General features: G+C 33.3%; 1 protein-coding gene and 1 non-coding gene across 3 annotated transcripts in view; both read right to left on the reverse strand.

The window, feature by feature from the left end:
- The window catches only part of LOC118736923 (protein Skeletor, isoforms B/C), an 85,614-nt gene that overhangs the window by 64,486 nt on the left and 5,067 nt on the right, over positions 1–16,061 (reverse strand). The gene's annotated exons all lie outside the window — the stretch shown is intronic.
- On the reverse strand, positions 3,801–3,966 carry LOC118738607. Its single transcript, XR_004992910.1, has one exon. It is a non-coding gene; the product is annotated as a U1 spliceosomal RNA (small nuclear RNA).

The raw sequence follows: 16,061 nt of genomic DNA on the forward strand, positions 1-16,061 counted from the left end.
CTAGCCGCCGACACGCCACTTGGCTCAATATCCGTTTCATATTCACAGGTTGTTGCTAGTTAGTTAAGTTATTCATCCCCCTCGGACTCTGGACTGTGTGCATGAGTACGAATATTAAAGCTGATTGCCGCCTGTGATTATCAGCTTCTTCCGAGATGTACTTACTATTTATGTTCTGGGTCGTGCGTCACTGCTAACAAATTTCTGTTGTGTGGGATTTTCACCTCCTCTGCATGTTCGATGATTGCAGCGTGTCGTTACGGTTTTACGTTATCAAGTCATAAAATTTAAGTAAACATAACTTATATTTAATTTACAGAATATCGAGATTGAACTTGTAAAGAATTTGTTGTCAGCTTTTAGGCGCTGGATGTGGATATCGGATTAAAGCATTGGCCAACCAAAGGAACTAAAAACTTTATTTATTTAAAAAATAAGCTGCGGTTGACGACATAGGCGACCAAGAATGTGAAAATCCTCCTTATTCAAAAGAAAACTTTAAATTAAAAAGTAATAATATGAGAAAGTGAGAAATATTTTTTTTTTATTTTGCCGATAAGAGTTTAAATCCAGCATTTACTTTCTACGTTGCCGGATAACTGTTCTGCAGGTGAAATATGTATGTTTTCCGTTGCCATTTTACTTTGTCTGGCAACAGTTATTTCACAGCTCCTCTTTTATTTTCATAATTTTTTTTCCTCCTTCCATCTCCGTGTTAATCAATATTCTTATCTTACAACGTTTGGCAGACAACGTAAAAATAAACTTTGGATAACAATGTAAAAATGAACCTTATGTTATAATTCTTATCGGCCAAATAAAAAATATGTTTCATTTCGTAACTGTTATAAAACAAAGTTCTCGTTAAATTTCAGAATTCGCGCAGCATTTTCAATTTGTAAATTCGAGATAATAGTTATTTTTGGTCGCTGGTATGTACATATGTACGTACGACCCCTTTGCGTAAAATTATCTTTTGTTAAATTTTGTACGAAATTCAGTTTTTGATGCAGCTTTGTTTTACAACCCATAACGCATCACTTATTCAAATTTTACGGATTTAATTCCAATAGCCACCCCAAAAAATGACTGTAAACTTTATCGTGTGTGACAATGATTGGTTTCTTGTGGGCGAAATTATCATATGGGTTAAGAAATTAGAATATATAGTTACGGTGACCATATTTATGAAAGCCGAATACGGGACAAAAAATAAATTTGAAACTTTTTTCCACACTGTTTTCCCTGAAACAGTATCCTTATAACATCAAAATTTTGTAGGATAATTTTCTCGAGATTTTTACCCCGTAAAATTTGTTAAAAATTTTCGTTAAATTTTAGTATAATAAAGTGCAATTTTAAGTCGGTAAGGCTTACCACTAATTTTTGGCAACTTTTTTTTGTTGACGGTGTTACGCATTTTTTCATTTAAAGTATGTATGTTCGATCTTTTTTTTTTTTTGAAAGAGAAGAAAATGAGCAGCACTTTTCACTCGCACTTTATTGTACTCAACTTTAATGAGTTACAAAACTGCAAACCAAATTTTTTTCTAAAGATTCTAATTAAAAAGTTTGAAACTTTGGGGAAACATTGCAGAATTAATTTTTATAGTTTTTGCACAAAGTTGAAAATTTGGTATTAAAAGAGCGGTACTTTAATAAAATAAATAATAAACATTAAATAAACTAAGGAAAAAAGACAAAACTTACTAAAATGTCGAGTCCTAATTTCTATTTTGGCCACTGTATGTATTCCTCGATTCGAATCATAGGCATTCAGATTAGAAGATTATAACTGTTTATAAAGAAAATTGCGATTATATACCAACATCACTTAAAACTCGTTCATAGGCATGCCATTTTAATGAGAAGTTAAGGCGTCAGAGCACCGAATACGGGACAAATAGAGGACATTAAAAGAAATACAGAACATTTGGCGTCCCGTATAATATAAATTAATTAACAGGACAATGGGCCAAAAAAGAGGACTGTCCCGTATAATACAGGACGGATGGTCACCGTATATATAGTATATCGTTGTATTTCTTAATTATCTCAGCAAATCTAAACTTTGGTATTGATGGTGCTAGCCAAAGCAGAGAAGAATACAAAAAAACACTTTCCTGTAAAATTTGGTTTTTGTAACATACGATAATTTTGCGCAAAGGGGTCGATATATTCATAGCATTTTAGGGTATATTTCTTGTCCTTTCACTTGCCGTTGAGTTTACTCAAAAATCCTAGTTTTTAACGGAAAAATTTTATTTTGAAATTTTCATACTATTACAGTGCCCTTTTTCAAAGCTATAAACAAGAGGGCAGTAACTTCATTTTCTCTATTCAAAAATATCCCTATACTGCTTAACATAGAATATAGGTTAGGATATTTTAAAAATCTGAGCTGACAGAGTAGTTCTGAGTTCAGATTCAAATTCTGCGACCCAAAGTCTATTAGAAACATTTTCATGTTGGTCAGCGTTGTATTTCATCGGCGCACAGAAGAGTATTTGCATAGTTAAACCGGTGAAAATTATTTTCTGCAAGTAATACAATAGAAATCGGAACTTAATCATGAGAAAAATTATTAAATAAATTTAACTTAAAAAAAAAGTAAAAGAAAAACTAGCGATGCATCGAGTTTTTAAACAGATCTTTGACAAAAAACATTTGATCGTTACTTAATTCTTACCTAATTAAAGATCAGATCTACAAGGTTTTAATTATTTGACATCTGCTCTCTTTATAACTATAAGTTGAACATTTCTGTTTGAAAGCCCTTTTAAATGATCTTACTCTTAACTGTAAATAGCAGAAGAAGGGAGACGTATCACAGAAGAAACAAAAAAAAAATGATCATACGTCAAAGATAAAGTAGCAGTGGGGAGCTGACTATTCTCAGCTCAGTTATGTATGTGACTTGATTGTGATAATAATCACCATCATTGCGAAAGTCATGTCGAATGCAACTCGTTTCTCGAAAGTCGAATCGTATCGAAAATTTCACGTCCTTGCCTAAAATTTCCACTCGAGTAGTGCATTAAAACGGAAAAACTTGGCAGCACTGCATAGTTTTCGACGATTTTGATCGTTTACTTATTTCAGTACGACGGTAAAATGTCAATGTTGTCGAGTAGTAAAATTTAGCCTAATTTACGACTTACGGAATGAGGCTGAATATGTTTAAATAGCTTTTAGTCAAAGTTGATAAATTTATTTTTTGACCGGTTTTATTACACAAATAATCGTATGTGCGGTGGTGCACAAACTACGAAAACCCAAAATACAAAATTTCGAAAAATAAAAAATTCTACATATAAGTGTACTAGTAACTTTTCGATTAGATGCATGATTTCCGTGGGAAAAGTTCCTAAAAAGAATGCCCCATTTTATATCTAAGTTATTAAAGCTTTTCAATTATAGCTTTAAAATGCTTTAATATATTTTAATTTTCATTTGACATAATATTGTGACAAAATATGTCGCTCCTTTTTAAGTAATCTTTTAGTAAAAAGTATATCTTAAGTATTCTGAAGGAAAACTACTTTCCGCATTTGCTGCTGAAAGCACATTAGAAAGTCTTCAAGTACTGCCATGGTTTCAATTTAATATCTTCAGTTTAAGATTTTGGCATTTATTTATTTTTTTGTAAGTGTTCATTTGCGAACTTTCATTCCAATTTAGAAACAATCATTACCTGTAAAGGATATGTGTTTATATACCAGTTTTCTTAGTTTAAAAATTCATCATTTTCATGCCAAGTGTGAATAATTTTTTTTTTTTTTTGGAAATTTATTCATAATGTCGGGACGGCGCGAACGCCATTCCCGGCTATCAAAAATTACACGCACGAGTTATTCACATTAGGAATAATCGCGAAGGTCAACCCAATCGACAGTGCAATGATCAAGTCTCGCTCCGGAGGAACCGCCTTCATGATCACGGTTTACCTCTACGCCAGGTAAGTATGCTTTTCGCTGCTAAAATAAGAGTACTTAATTAAAATAGCACAAAAAGTGGTTGAGAATCGCAAGGCAAAGGATCAGTGCGAATTTGTTGGCGAATGAAAAGGATAATTTGCGCAGGCAAAGAGAGCGACGGTGGTGCAATCCTTGCGATATAGCAGAACTGACTTACACACATATGTATTTACTCATATCTACGCACTATAGGCGGACAAATGCATACATACATACATATGTAGGTGAGCGTATGTGCGAAAATAAAAACAAATTTCTGTGTGGGTTAACTAGTTTATTTGAAAATTAAAACAAAAACATAAACCAACTTACGTTGATACGAGTACATATTAAAATAAAATATGACCACCATATTACGCGATAGCTATTTTTGTAAATATGCGTATTCATTTGCAAGTATTTAGAGCATTTTATGTAACCCCTACTTATTTTTCTGTCTTCCCAAAAAAAAATGCCACTATTGACGTAATTGACGGGTAGGAGTTTCACCATTAATGAAATCTAACTGTCGACCATAATTTAGAAATTTGCAGTCATACGAAAAAGGTGATATATGTTATGTGTGGGTGTTTATGTATGTATATATTTGTAAGTGGCTGTAAAAGTAAATACCATGCAGGAAATCGGGCTAGTTTGTAGCTAATCTTTAATTACCCAGCAGTTGGCTATATGTAACTTGTTATTATTTTTAATTTCCTTCGGCCGTGACAAACTACTTTTGAAGGGCGATTGCCAAAAACAAATTAGAGCTGGTTTCCTCTGCATTTTTTGTTTGTTTATTTGCTTACATGTTCTGCGGAAGGTGATGCCATACTATGCAAATTCCGTGAGCCATAACATCAAAATAATAATATAAAATATCGATCTTTATTTCATTTGTGAAATGCAGAAAAACGTGTAAGGTATTGAGATAGGTGTTCATAGGAGTTTGATTGAAAAAGATAACTGCAATTGGGTTAGTTTTTATAAATTGTTGATCTTTTCTACAGGGTAGTTATAATAATTAGTGTTTGTTGATACATACAAACGGTATAACTACAAAGCAACAAAATGATTTTTCTCGTGCATGGTGATCAATAGCAATTACAAAAAACTAGTTTTTTCATTCAATGGCCAAATTGAAATACCTGTAATATTTAAGTAACAGTGTTCGTAGCTATTACCCATTTTAAATAATTTGAATAAATAATTGTTAACCATTGCATTGATTGATTTACACGTACATAAATATACATAATTTATATAGACTCCCACTAGTTTGCTGCTATTTTGTATATAACTCAACTAAATATTTAAATGGAAATTGGTTATTACTTAGAGTATAAATTACCCTTTTTTAGTGTTTGTGAAGATTGATTTTTTGAAATGTGATTGATATTCTGGAGCTTTTTCAATGGCAAAAACGAGTAGAACTCTGTTAGTAGATAGATATCATTTCGCTGCATTTTTATTGTTGTAAATTTAATTGTGAAATAATTTATATAGACTCCCACTAGTTTGCTGCTATTTTGTATATAACTCAACTAAATATTTAAATGGAAATTGGTTATTACTTAGAGTATAAATTACCCTTTTTAGTGTCTTTTTTAGTGTTTTGTGAAGATTGATTTTTTGAAATGTCATTGATATTCTGGAGCTTTTTCAATGGCAAAAATGATTTGAATGCATTTTTATTGTTGTAAATTTAGCTCTTACAAATAACTTACGGATAACGAAATAAACAGATACTAGCCGGTTATCCTGATGTCAAAATCAACTAACATTAACCAGATATCCGTATAGCAAAAGGGAGCGGATATTAACCGGATATGCGGATTTTATCCATATACACGAATATACGAACGGATATCCGGACATCGTTACATACATACGCACGGTTGCCACTTACACTCCCATCCTTTGTTTAAATTCATTTTCATTTATTTTTTATAAAAATGTAGCATAGTCTACGAGTAAAAAAAAAATTTAATTTTATACAAATTTAAAAAATATATCAACAAAGGGACTAGGAAAAAGAATTAAAAAAATCAGCGGTATTCTGTAGCCAGTTGAAACACTCACTTTATTGTACTAAAACTGCATGGGCTACAAAACGGCACACACGAAATATTTGTAAAAATATTATAAATTTATGCACTGCAGGTTATGTATTAGAATAGCATAGTCAGGTAGCCTGTAGAAGTCATCAGATGCTCTAGAGTCTAGACTAAATTTCAGAAGTCGTTCCGAGATGGCGTTTTTCCCTTAGGAGCTATGCTGTATACAATTTCGATGGACTTCTTTTTTTGTACCTCTTTCGTTGACATTAAAATTTTCATGGTGCGACATCCACCAAAGGGTAACTGGTTAAACAATGTTTTGCGATTGTCCCTAAGCCTAATTGTAGTTTTGAAAGAGTCCAGTATTACCATCCTCCTCATATACCAGAAGTGTTCCTTTCGGGAATTATTACCTTTTAGGGCTTGTTGAAAAATATGTAGTTCGGTAAAACATCAAGCGTCCTTGAAAGTCTCGACTTCTTATACTCACTGATGTACGGAGACACAAAGCGATAATTGTCAATTAGCAAGCCTCATTGTCAATTAGTATAGCCAGATTTGTCATACCTGTTATGTTTCCCAATGCTTTCGTTGTGCAGGTGCTCATGGGTTATTCCTGGACAATTCGCCTCTGGCGATAACTAAATCTTCGAAATTTCCGATGAAAGGGACGATAGGGCGTTTCAGAGCACAATGTCTCAATCAGTTGCAAGGCAATCTAGAGGCAAAAAGTTCTCTTCATTACAGCCCACCACTTTTGCCTTTTAAGCTTTCCAGGATCTCATGCCCATTCTACGGTAAAAATCGTATAAGAACTACAGTTGGGTAGTTCTCGAACTAGTTCGTTAATTGAACTAATTCATTGAAAATAATGAACGATCTAGTTCGAAATTTAAAATAATCTAAAAATTACCTATTTTTTGTTCTGATTTGATACCCAAATTGGGAAATATTTACTCATTTGCCCACTCTTTTCGTTGGCCCCTAAAACTCCACACATTTTACAAAAAACCCTGGTTGTGCAGCAAGCAATTGTTGGAATTTTGTTAGGCTCTGTAATTTATACTTTTCTTGCTAGTGCAATTAATTTTTCGGGACCTTGAAATTTCTAATGAATTGGCTTGGAAATTCTAGAGACCTAAGCCGCAGAGGAAGAAAATCTTCGCGAAAAAAATGATGGGGAACATAAATTTGGGATGAACCTTTGCAAAGTTACTCACGGAGAACAAGTAATTAAATATTTCAGCTAAATATGGATCAACTCTTTAAAAGTGTTACTAGAATTTGAGCCCATATGTATTCCCATTTACATATAATGCTACTTATAACAAATTTCGTCTATATAAAATGCATAGACCATGCAAAATAAATGAAAAAAGTTTTGCAACTATTTTAAAATAAAAAATCTCCTTATTTTTAATTTAGTGTATTTTTAAACTGAGGCAACAATTGGAGCAAACAAATACTGGTTATGTCACTATTAAATGTTGCTGAGCCCATAAAATGCGCATAGCCATGCACAAATTGACGTAGGTATGTACATAAATATTTATGTTTTTATTTACGGGTATGCACTAGTTACATATGTAGATACAGTGACTCAAACAAATGAGCACGTTTTGATTTTTATTTTAAATATTCGTCATGTTTTTCGAGCAAAATTGTTTTTGTTATTTTTCTATGAAATTACCGTCCAAGCTTTAATCAAAACGATATATGTATGTATGTAAATCACAGTTTCAAACTTTATCCAAAATTTGGGAAAATTCATAAAATTTTCATCAAAATTTCAACTTTTTAATATGAATCTTTAAAACATTCTAAGAGCAAGTTTCAAGCGGCTAAATAATCACGCTGATTTTTGAGATTTTTTTTTTTGTAACGGATTTTTGCACTTTTTTTCCATATAAGCATGAATTTCTTGTGGAATAAAATGCAGGAGACCTTTAGCAACAAAATTTCAAAAAATCTACGCTAGTTTTTGTTAGTTGCACATGTTATATACATAAAAAAAAAACGAAAAGTAGTCTCAAAAAAAAATCTCAAAAATCCACAAGATTGTTTAGCCGTTTGAAACTTGCACCTCATTGGACTAAAATTGTATTAGCTATAAAACTGCATACCCAAAAATGTTCCAAAGATTAATATCAAGAAGTTGTAATTTTTATTAAAAGTTTGTTGAATTTTTCTCAATTTTGTATAAAGATTGAATCTGTGATTAACATGGTTTCCGTGAAAGCTTAAAAAAATAACAAACAAATATTTTAACTCGAAAAACATTACGAGTATTTCAAAAAAAAATCAACACGTGGTCATTTGTTTTAGTCACTGTATATGCATGTATGTAGCAAAAAAACAAATTTCTTGAGTCGCGATACGCATTAAATTAGTCATTGCACAGTCGCTACCGCCTGAGACTACGGCAAGCCTCAATTCAGAGTGCAATGCGGCACCACTATTGGAGATTGGTCACTTGGCTAGCTTATTGCAACCGTGACTAAATATGTATGTACGTAACTGAACGACAATTGCGCGTCTGAATGACAGAACGCCAAAACAGCAAACCGACTGAAACGCGCATTCGCCGACACTTTCATTCACAATTCATTATAATTTTAACCCTTTGTTACGCTTTTCTAAACTAGTCAACCTAATAAAAAAGAAGCAAAATTTTTCACGACTAAATATTTTGTTTAAAATAATAATAACATTAAAAAAAAAAAAAAAATAGAAAAAATTGTCTAAGCGTGGTCTACGACCCATTGAAATTTGTACATACGATATATCGTATAAAGTCAGGGAAAGGAGGAGTTATGTCAAAAAAAATTACATTTTCAGCTAAAATTACATTTCTATTCTTATCTACATAGTTACAATTAAATGCAAAATAATGGAAAACGTGATATCTGATCAAATTTATTGGTTATTGAAATTAAAATTTGCATGGAGTAGTTGATGTAAATTGAAAAAGCAAATCCAACGTATGTACACATGCACATGTGCATAGTGTGTATGTTTACATCTTTAATGTTTTTTTTTTGTAGTTTAAATATATTTGTTCATAATTTTTTTTTATTTTTTTGTTAAAAAATATTTTTTTTTACATTTTTCTATGCTCTATTTTCTCTTCTCTACAATGAAAAAAATACTTAACCTCAGTTATATTGTGACTTTTCAAAAACATTACTTCAAGCTAAAAAAAAAAAAAATATTTTTTTATGCAGATTCTCTTTTTTTAAAAATATCTTGCCTTCAGTGACACTATTTCAAACTATCAAAGCATATATTAATTTGGTTGGGCAATAAAATTAAAAAAAAATCTATTTCTTGCAATTTACGTACAATACCATAGGTGGCTGGCCGCTTTCCCAGCATTTCTACGATATACCGACCAAATTGATTTATAAGTTCGTGGCATTTGTACGAGTTGCTTAATTTTTTTTCAACCAAAAACTTTTGTAAAACAGTGAACAAGAATGGATATTGATTTTATAATTTGGAGATGAGTTTAAAGATGAATTTTTTAATCCAAGGGTCTGCTGAGAATATAAATATGTATATAAAAAATTTTTTAATTTGATTTTTTAAAGCTTTTATTTTGAAAAGAAAAAAGATCTGTCGAATATATGATAAACTTTTCGACATGTCACAACGTTCCATTAAAAAAAAAAAAAACTCGTCAAAAGGCAAAAAATGTGTACAATATATCGTACAAATGGCAGTAAAGGGTTAAGGGGTTTTGTGCTTTTTTTTTTGGCAACGCACAGTGCAAGGTTTGTTGATTTTTCTGGTTTTTCGAAAACGTGCAGCCCAACTATCGAGTGCAACCGTCAACGACGGTACTTAAAGTCATACCCTCACAAAATAGTAAATACAAATATGTATTACCTTATTTGTGTACGTAATATTGCATAGCTCTTGGCACGCCGAACGTGTTCGCATTTATGGGCCAAGTTAATCAACTTTTTCCGCCGCGCATATACCTACTAAAAAATTGTCGAAACACATTACATGTATATACGTATGTATGTACATATGTATATATAGCCAAAAATAATTTTGTATGCAGCTGCTGACTTTGTGGCACTGCCACTGCGGTTTTATCTGCGGCTTTGGCTTTAGTTCCAGCTATGCGGCTATGAGACTGACTTTTTAGCCCAGCATTTGCCCCCGTCCCCCTAAACTTTGAGCGGGCGGTGGGCATTGTCAGTGAGCCCTACTTTAACAAGCAAGCACCAGCAAATACGATATGCACAAATATATCCAAATAATCCCACATAATACTTTCGTGTATATACATATGTACATGGCATACAAATGTAACATGCATACATACTTACATACTTACATAAGCACAACTTATTTGCAAAGCTTTACACAATAGCTTTGCTTGGTGTTGAAATCATACTTAATTTCCAGTTCACCAAAATTCACACGCCGCCAAAACAATAAAATCTTTGCTGATTATTGCAACATCTCCACCAATGATGGCTGATGGCCAACACTTGCGTTGCGTTGAATTCGTTCACAAAAGCAAATCTGTATTATAGCCTATGTATGCTGTTTGTATTAACGCACTTACATTAGGGTGACTCAGAATTTTTTTTTACTCCTATAATCTTGTAAAAAGTTGCATTGCTGCGGGATCACGATAGCCCGTGTCCACTTGATGTTGGACTTCTTCTTGTACGAAGATCCGAAACTGGTTTGCCATATTTGTCTTGAAGAGGAGGAGACGTCAAAGCATTGTCTTGCATTGGGCAAACAACATGTCAGGCATTCGTCTACCAAGAAACTGAAAGGTTTTATTTGGGATACTTATAATATCTTGCGCCATCTGGGTTAGGGTGCGATACCAAAGATGTTTTGGGTCGCAGTGTTCCTTGTTTCTGTTGTACCCATTCAATTTACATTACATTCCATTATGTCTGTCCATAGATCAAAAAATAGGACACCAAAGCGATCATGTCGTGGTACGCACGTTTCCATTAATCTAGACGTATTTACACATGATTCCTTGATAAAACATTCTCTCGGATCACTGTCTTATTGCAGCCAAGATACGTAGTCACTCCCACCCGAAATAAAAACTCGTCGAACGAAGAATTTTACGCCGCTGCAGGTAATAGGAGTGAAAACCCTGAAATGCGAATGATAGGAAAAAGTTCCGACTATTATGTATATATATTGTTTATGCATATCAGAACATTGTAACATCGAAATACAATTGGCAAATGGAGGAGCCTATTTGGATGATTGCAAAAAGGAACTCTGGCCTGGTTATAATGGGACAAAATCCTTTGATCTGCTTAGTTAATAGGTGAATATTCAGAATTGTATCAACTATGCGCCAAGAATAGAACTTTTCTGCCAAGAAATTAAGAAGACACATAGTAACACAACTAGCTGACTTATAAAGCGCTACCGTAACCGAAATAAAGCTATTGCTAAGACGATCCAGAGGTGTATGCAGTTAGAAAAAGCAACATAAAAAGTGCGTCGAAATTGCTAAAAATGCGCTAATAGTATTCTAGTCAGCTATTAGTAAGCGCTGCAACCAACTAGCCATTCTATCAGAAAGTTAGGCGACTCACGGGAGATGCTCAATATCCACTAAATTGCCTGTAAAAACCCACTAAATTGCAACCTGGTGACCTTGAATTAGGAAGGAAACACTTCTTCAACCTGATCACAGGCAGTGAAACCAGTAGAGCAGATAAACCCGAGCCTACACTCGAGAACGACAGAGTCGATGGACCATCCACGAAGAGGCACGAATAGCAATTTTCCGACAGAAAAACAACAAAGCTGCTAGAACTGACGGCCTGCCAGCTGAGCTAATCAGATACAGCGGCGAGGAGCTGATAAGGTCCATATTTCAAATCTTACGCAGAATATTGTCGGACGTACGCATGACTCTCCACAATCCACATGTGCCAACTACCGAGGCCAACTTAGGAGCTGCTTGTACCTCACCAGTGTGGATTTAGACCTGGTAAATCCACCATAAGGCATGTGTTCGCTATAAGCCAAATCGGGTAAAAGGCCAGCGAGAGGAGGATTGGGACACACCGTCTCTTTTCTGATTTTAAGATATTTACATATATGATTCAGGTTGGATATGCTAGCAAAGCGGGCGGGTCTGGATATGAACGAGAGCAAGACGAAGTATCCCCTGAGGAAACTGCGAGCGTATTCGCTTCTCGGAATTTCGAAGAAGAAGCTTGCTATGTACATTTACTTGAATATTAAAAAGGAATCGTATTCCTGTGAAAGCTGTTAAAAAGATAGATATCACCTTAAACGTGTGTCACCCAATCTTTTTTTTATTTTTCAAATACGAGTACATTTGCATTGTCCCTTTGAAAAGTTAATTCAGCCCTGTTTCTCCACTTCACTCTGCGCGATGCCACCAAAAATCTTGGTTTCTTGAACCCAAAAGATGAAAATATTATTTGCATATGCGTAAAATTTTTATTTTATTTTTTAACGGCTTATGTTATTTTTAGTACATATATATACTAATTAAAGTGTGTCAGAACCCCAATACTTAATTACAACAACGAAGCACGTGAATTTTTCCACTTCATTAAGAAATAAATTTATACATCCAGCCTGTTTAAATGGTCTTAATACGGGTATGTATAAAAAATGTGTGCATAAAATTGAAAAAAAAGCCTTAACGGACTCACAACGTACATATACTATATTTAGTAAGTTTGTATGTATATCCAAAAGTACATACATATGTACATACGTATTCATGTGTACAAACACAATAACCGAACACGGTCGATTACATGAACGGAATTCGCGTCAATCCAGTACAAAATAAGCTCAAAACACTTTTTAGGCTAATAACCTCTGTCGCATAAAAGAACAAAGAAAGAATAAAATAAAATAAAAAATAACAACAACAACAACAACAAAATTGTGCATGTCATGCCGGCTAAATGTAGATTATTGGCCAAACTTAGGCCTTCTGCCAAAGCTTAATTGTGTGTGTTGGATGAAAAAAGTATAAACCCATTGATTTGAACTCGAAAATCATTAGACAAATTGCCAAACAACAAAAACTTTACAGAATATATGTTTGTGTACATACATGCACCTGGTGTGGAAGGAAAGAGGCAAAACTTAGCATTTTTACTAGTGTTTGGAAGTATCGAGTACTTTTGAGGATCGAGTTCTTTTCCGGGTCCGGGTATCTTCAAGAGTACTGAGTGCTTTCTCTAAACATACACATATTGGTAACTATTCAATGCTGAGTGTAGAAATCTCACGAATTGGCAGCACTTCAAATTAATATATTAATCCCAAATTGCCTCAAACGAATGGCAATCTTTCCCGGGTACAAGTATTGTACTTGAAAATTATTGGGACGGGAAATTGAATACCGGCAAATGTAAATAAAACTCAGTACTTTTAAGTATCTATTCGACACTTAATACTGAGTGCTTTCGAGTTCTTTTGTGAGTACTAGGTACTTTGGAGTACTTAGTATCGATAGTTTTAAAAATCGGGTGTTGTCGATCCTTTTGAGAATCGAGTTCGGAGTACTTTTGGTATCGATACTGCCCAACACTAATTTTAACTAATTTCAATATGTTTTTGCTATTCCGGAGTGCCCTTTCTGTAAGCGCAGTGACTCATTAGTACCTTTATAATGAAATCAATGGTTCTTCTAATGTCCTTTCCCATATAGGCATTTGTGATAATTTGATAAATATAGAAAATTAATATTTTTTTAAATTAAATTTTTGATGCAAATTTGTTCTACACCCCAAAACGCATCGCCTGGTTACATGGCATTTTTTTCTTGTGGGCGAAATTATCGTATGCGCCATAAAAAAGTATTTTGTACGTAATAAAAAAAAAATAAAATAAGGACAATTTAAAAAATTTTGAAAAGTAGAAAAAACGCTCTCCTGTAAAATTCATTTGATGTTTTAGCCAAAAAAAAAAATTGCACACATCCCTATAAACATACATTCATAACAGAAGAGGAGTTACTAGCCGAGCCTATTAATTTTGTTTATAATTTATACAAACATAATTGGCATAAATATGCATATATTAGTGTACATAAATATGTAGGCAAGTTTATCTATTAGATGTTCGTATGGATTATTGATTGCCCTACAAAGTTCTACGGGATCAGTGAACTACAAATCTGGCTAGTTTGTAGTTAACTTTGTTGATTAATGACTACGATTAGCAACGTAGTATGTACATACATACATATATACATATGCAGGTGAACCGAGGTTTAAGAAGTCAGTCACTCCATTTTTGAGAAGTAAACAGCCGCAGAAAAATTAAAGATAAATTAAGATAAGTTAACAATTCTTCAGTTTCTTATTTTCATGCAACACCTGACTGACAGCAAAGCAAATATTGGCATTAAAAATCCGTCGAAAGAAAATATATGTACATATACGAGTATGTATTGCCAATTCTCTTTCTTTATAAAGATTGGATCAGTACAATTAAAATGTTAAAACATTACTACGGCAGTTATTTTTTCGCCGGCCAGGAAATTTAAACGTCGTCCGGTATATATAGGGTGACCATATTTTAGAAATAAAAATATATGTAGTACAAGTTTTCATTGTGAAAAAGTACTTGGTAAAAATCTTACCTGCCTGCTTTGATAATAAATTTTCGATGAGAAGGTAGGTCTTATTTGGCCCACCCTGTACTAACAGCCAGTTCCACGAGAGCAATTTAAGTGAAAAATTATTATTTTTTTATTTAATATGGAAACTGACAGAAATAAATCATTTTGACATAAATTTCTTTCGTGAAAACGGCAGTAAGTCTCTATCACAGATCGTCACTGTATTCTTAACAGCCAAGCTGCCCCAATAAACATTTTTGTTAAATCTCAATTTGAGATGCATTTGAAAACCAGTACTTTTCTCAAATCACAATCGTTACTCCTCAAATAGCTGTTGATAGCGTTCTCAAACTAAAAGGCACATTTTTAATATGGAATTTTCCTTTATTTTCAAATGGAGAAATATTGAATTCTCAACTTTTTCTCGAACGTGAGAGGAGCAGAATGAAATGAAATCCAGTTACTCTCATTGAAATATTTGTTAGTGTTGCCAAAGAAACATACTGTTTTCATAGAAACATAATTTTTTTGTTCGATTTATTTCATTTTCAATAGAGCATAATCTCTTTTATCATACACACACACATAAATAAGTTTTTTTTTTTAACATAAAAATATCATTTTAATTTAAGCAGAAAAATTTTTGGTCACTATAATTGCAGCAGACTATTTATTTCTTTCGGTTTTTAGTTTTAATGGCCAGTCAGTAGCTTATGTCGGCACACCAGTCATAAAACAAACAATCACAAAATAATATTATCGAAAAATTTTCACTCATATCAATAAATTATATGTATTTCAATTCACTCGAAGGAAGAGCGATTTCCCGACAGACAAATTGCGAATAATACTAGTGACCGAGTGGTCGAGGAGCCCTTTTCGATTGATGTAGCAAACTACCTATAGACTTCGGCATCTTTGCATTGTTGACACAGATGGAACGGAACGAAATGCTAAACAAATTTTTCTCAAATGTTTCCCAAACCGTTATTAAGTTGATAAACAATATTTGAATAAAACTTGAGGAAATGTTTAGTATCAAATGATAAAGCGTTTTAAAATTGTTGTTCCAGTGTTTCTTGGGGCATTGAAAGCAAGTCAAGTAGTAGTAAAGAATTGTTCGGTAGTCAAGTAAAGAATTGTTCGGAGATATAAGCCGATGAAATTGTTAGACATGGTTCAGAAATATAGATTAGAAATACGTATAACTCTAGTACATCACAGCCGTAACAAATGACTTATGAAGTTTCATGGTCTTAACTCCCAAGGCTTAACAAGAAACTATCTGAGGAACTTTTGACGTAAAAAGAAAAAATCGGAATCAGCGCAAGACACTTTGCTAATGCTAACCCACACTATTACGTTAGTGTATATGCACCAACAAATTCCCACCACAGAAGTTGTCGGCATGAGGAGGAGGAGAAA

Source organism: Rhagoletis pomonella, unplaced genomic scaffold, assembly GCF_013731165.1.
Source record: "Rhagoletis pomonella isolate Grant_MI unplaced genomic scaffold, Rhpom_1.0 Rhpom_scaffold_00004, whole genome shotgun sequence".
In the NCBI taxonomy this organism is placed as follows: domain Eukaryota; kingdom Metazoa; phylum Arthropoda; class Insecta; order Diptera; family Tephritidae; genus Rhagoletis; species Rhagoletis pomonella.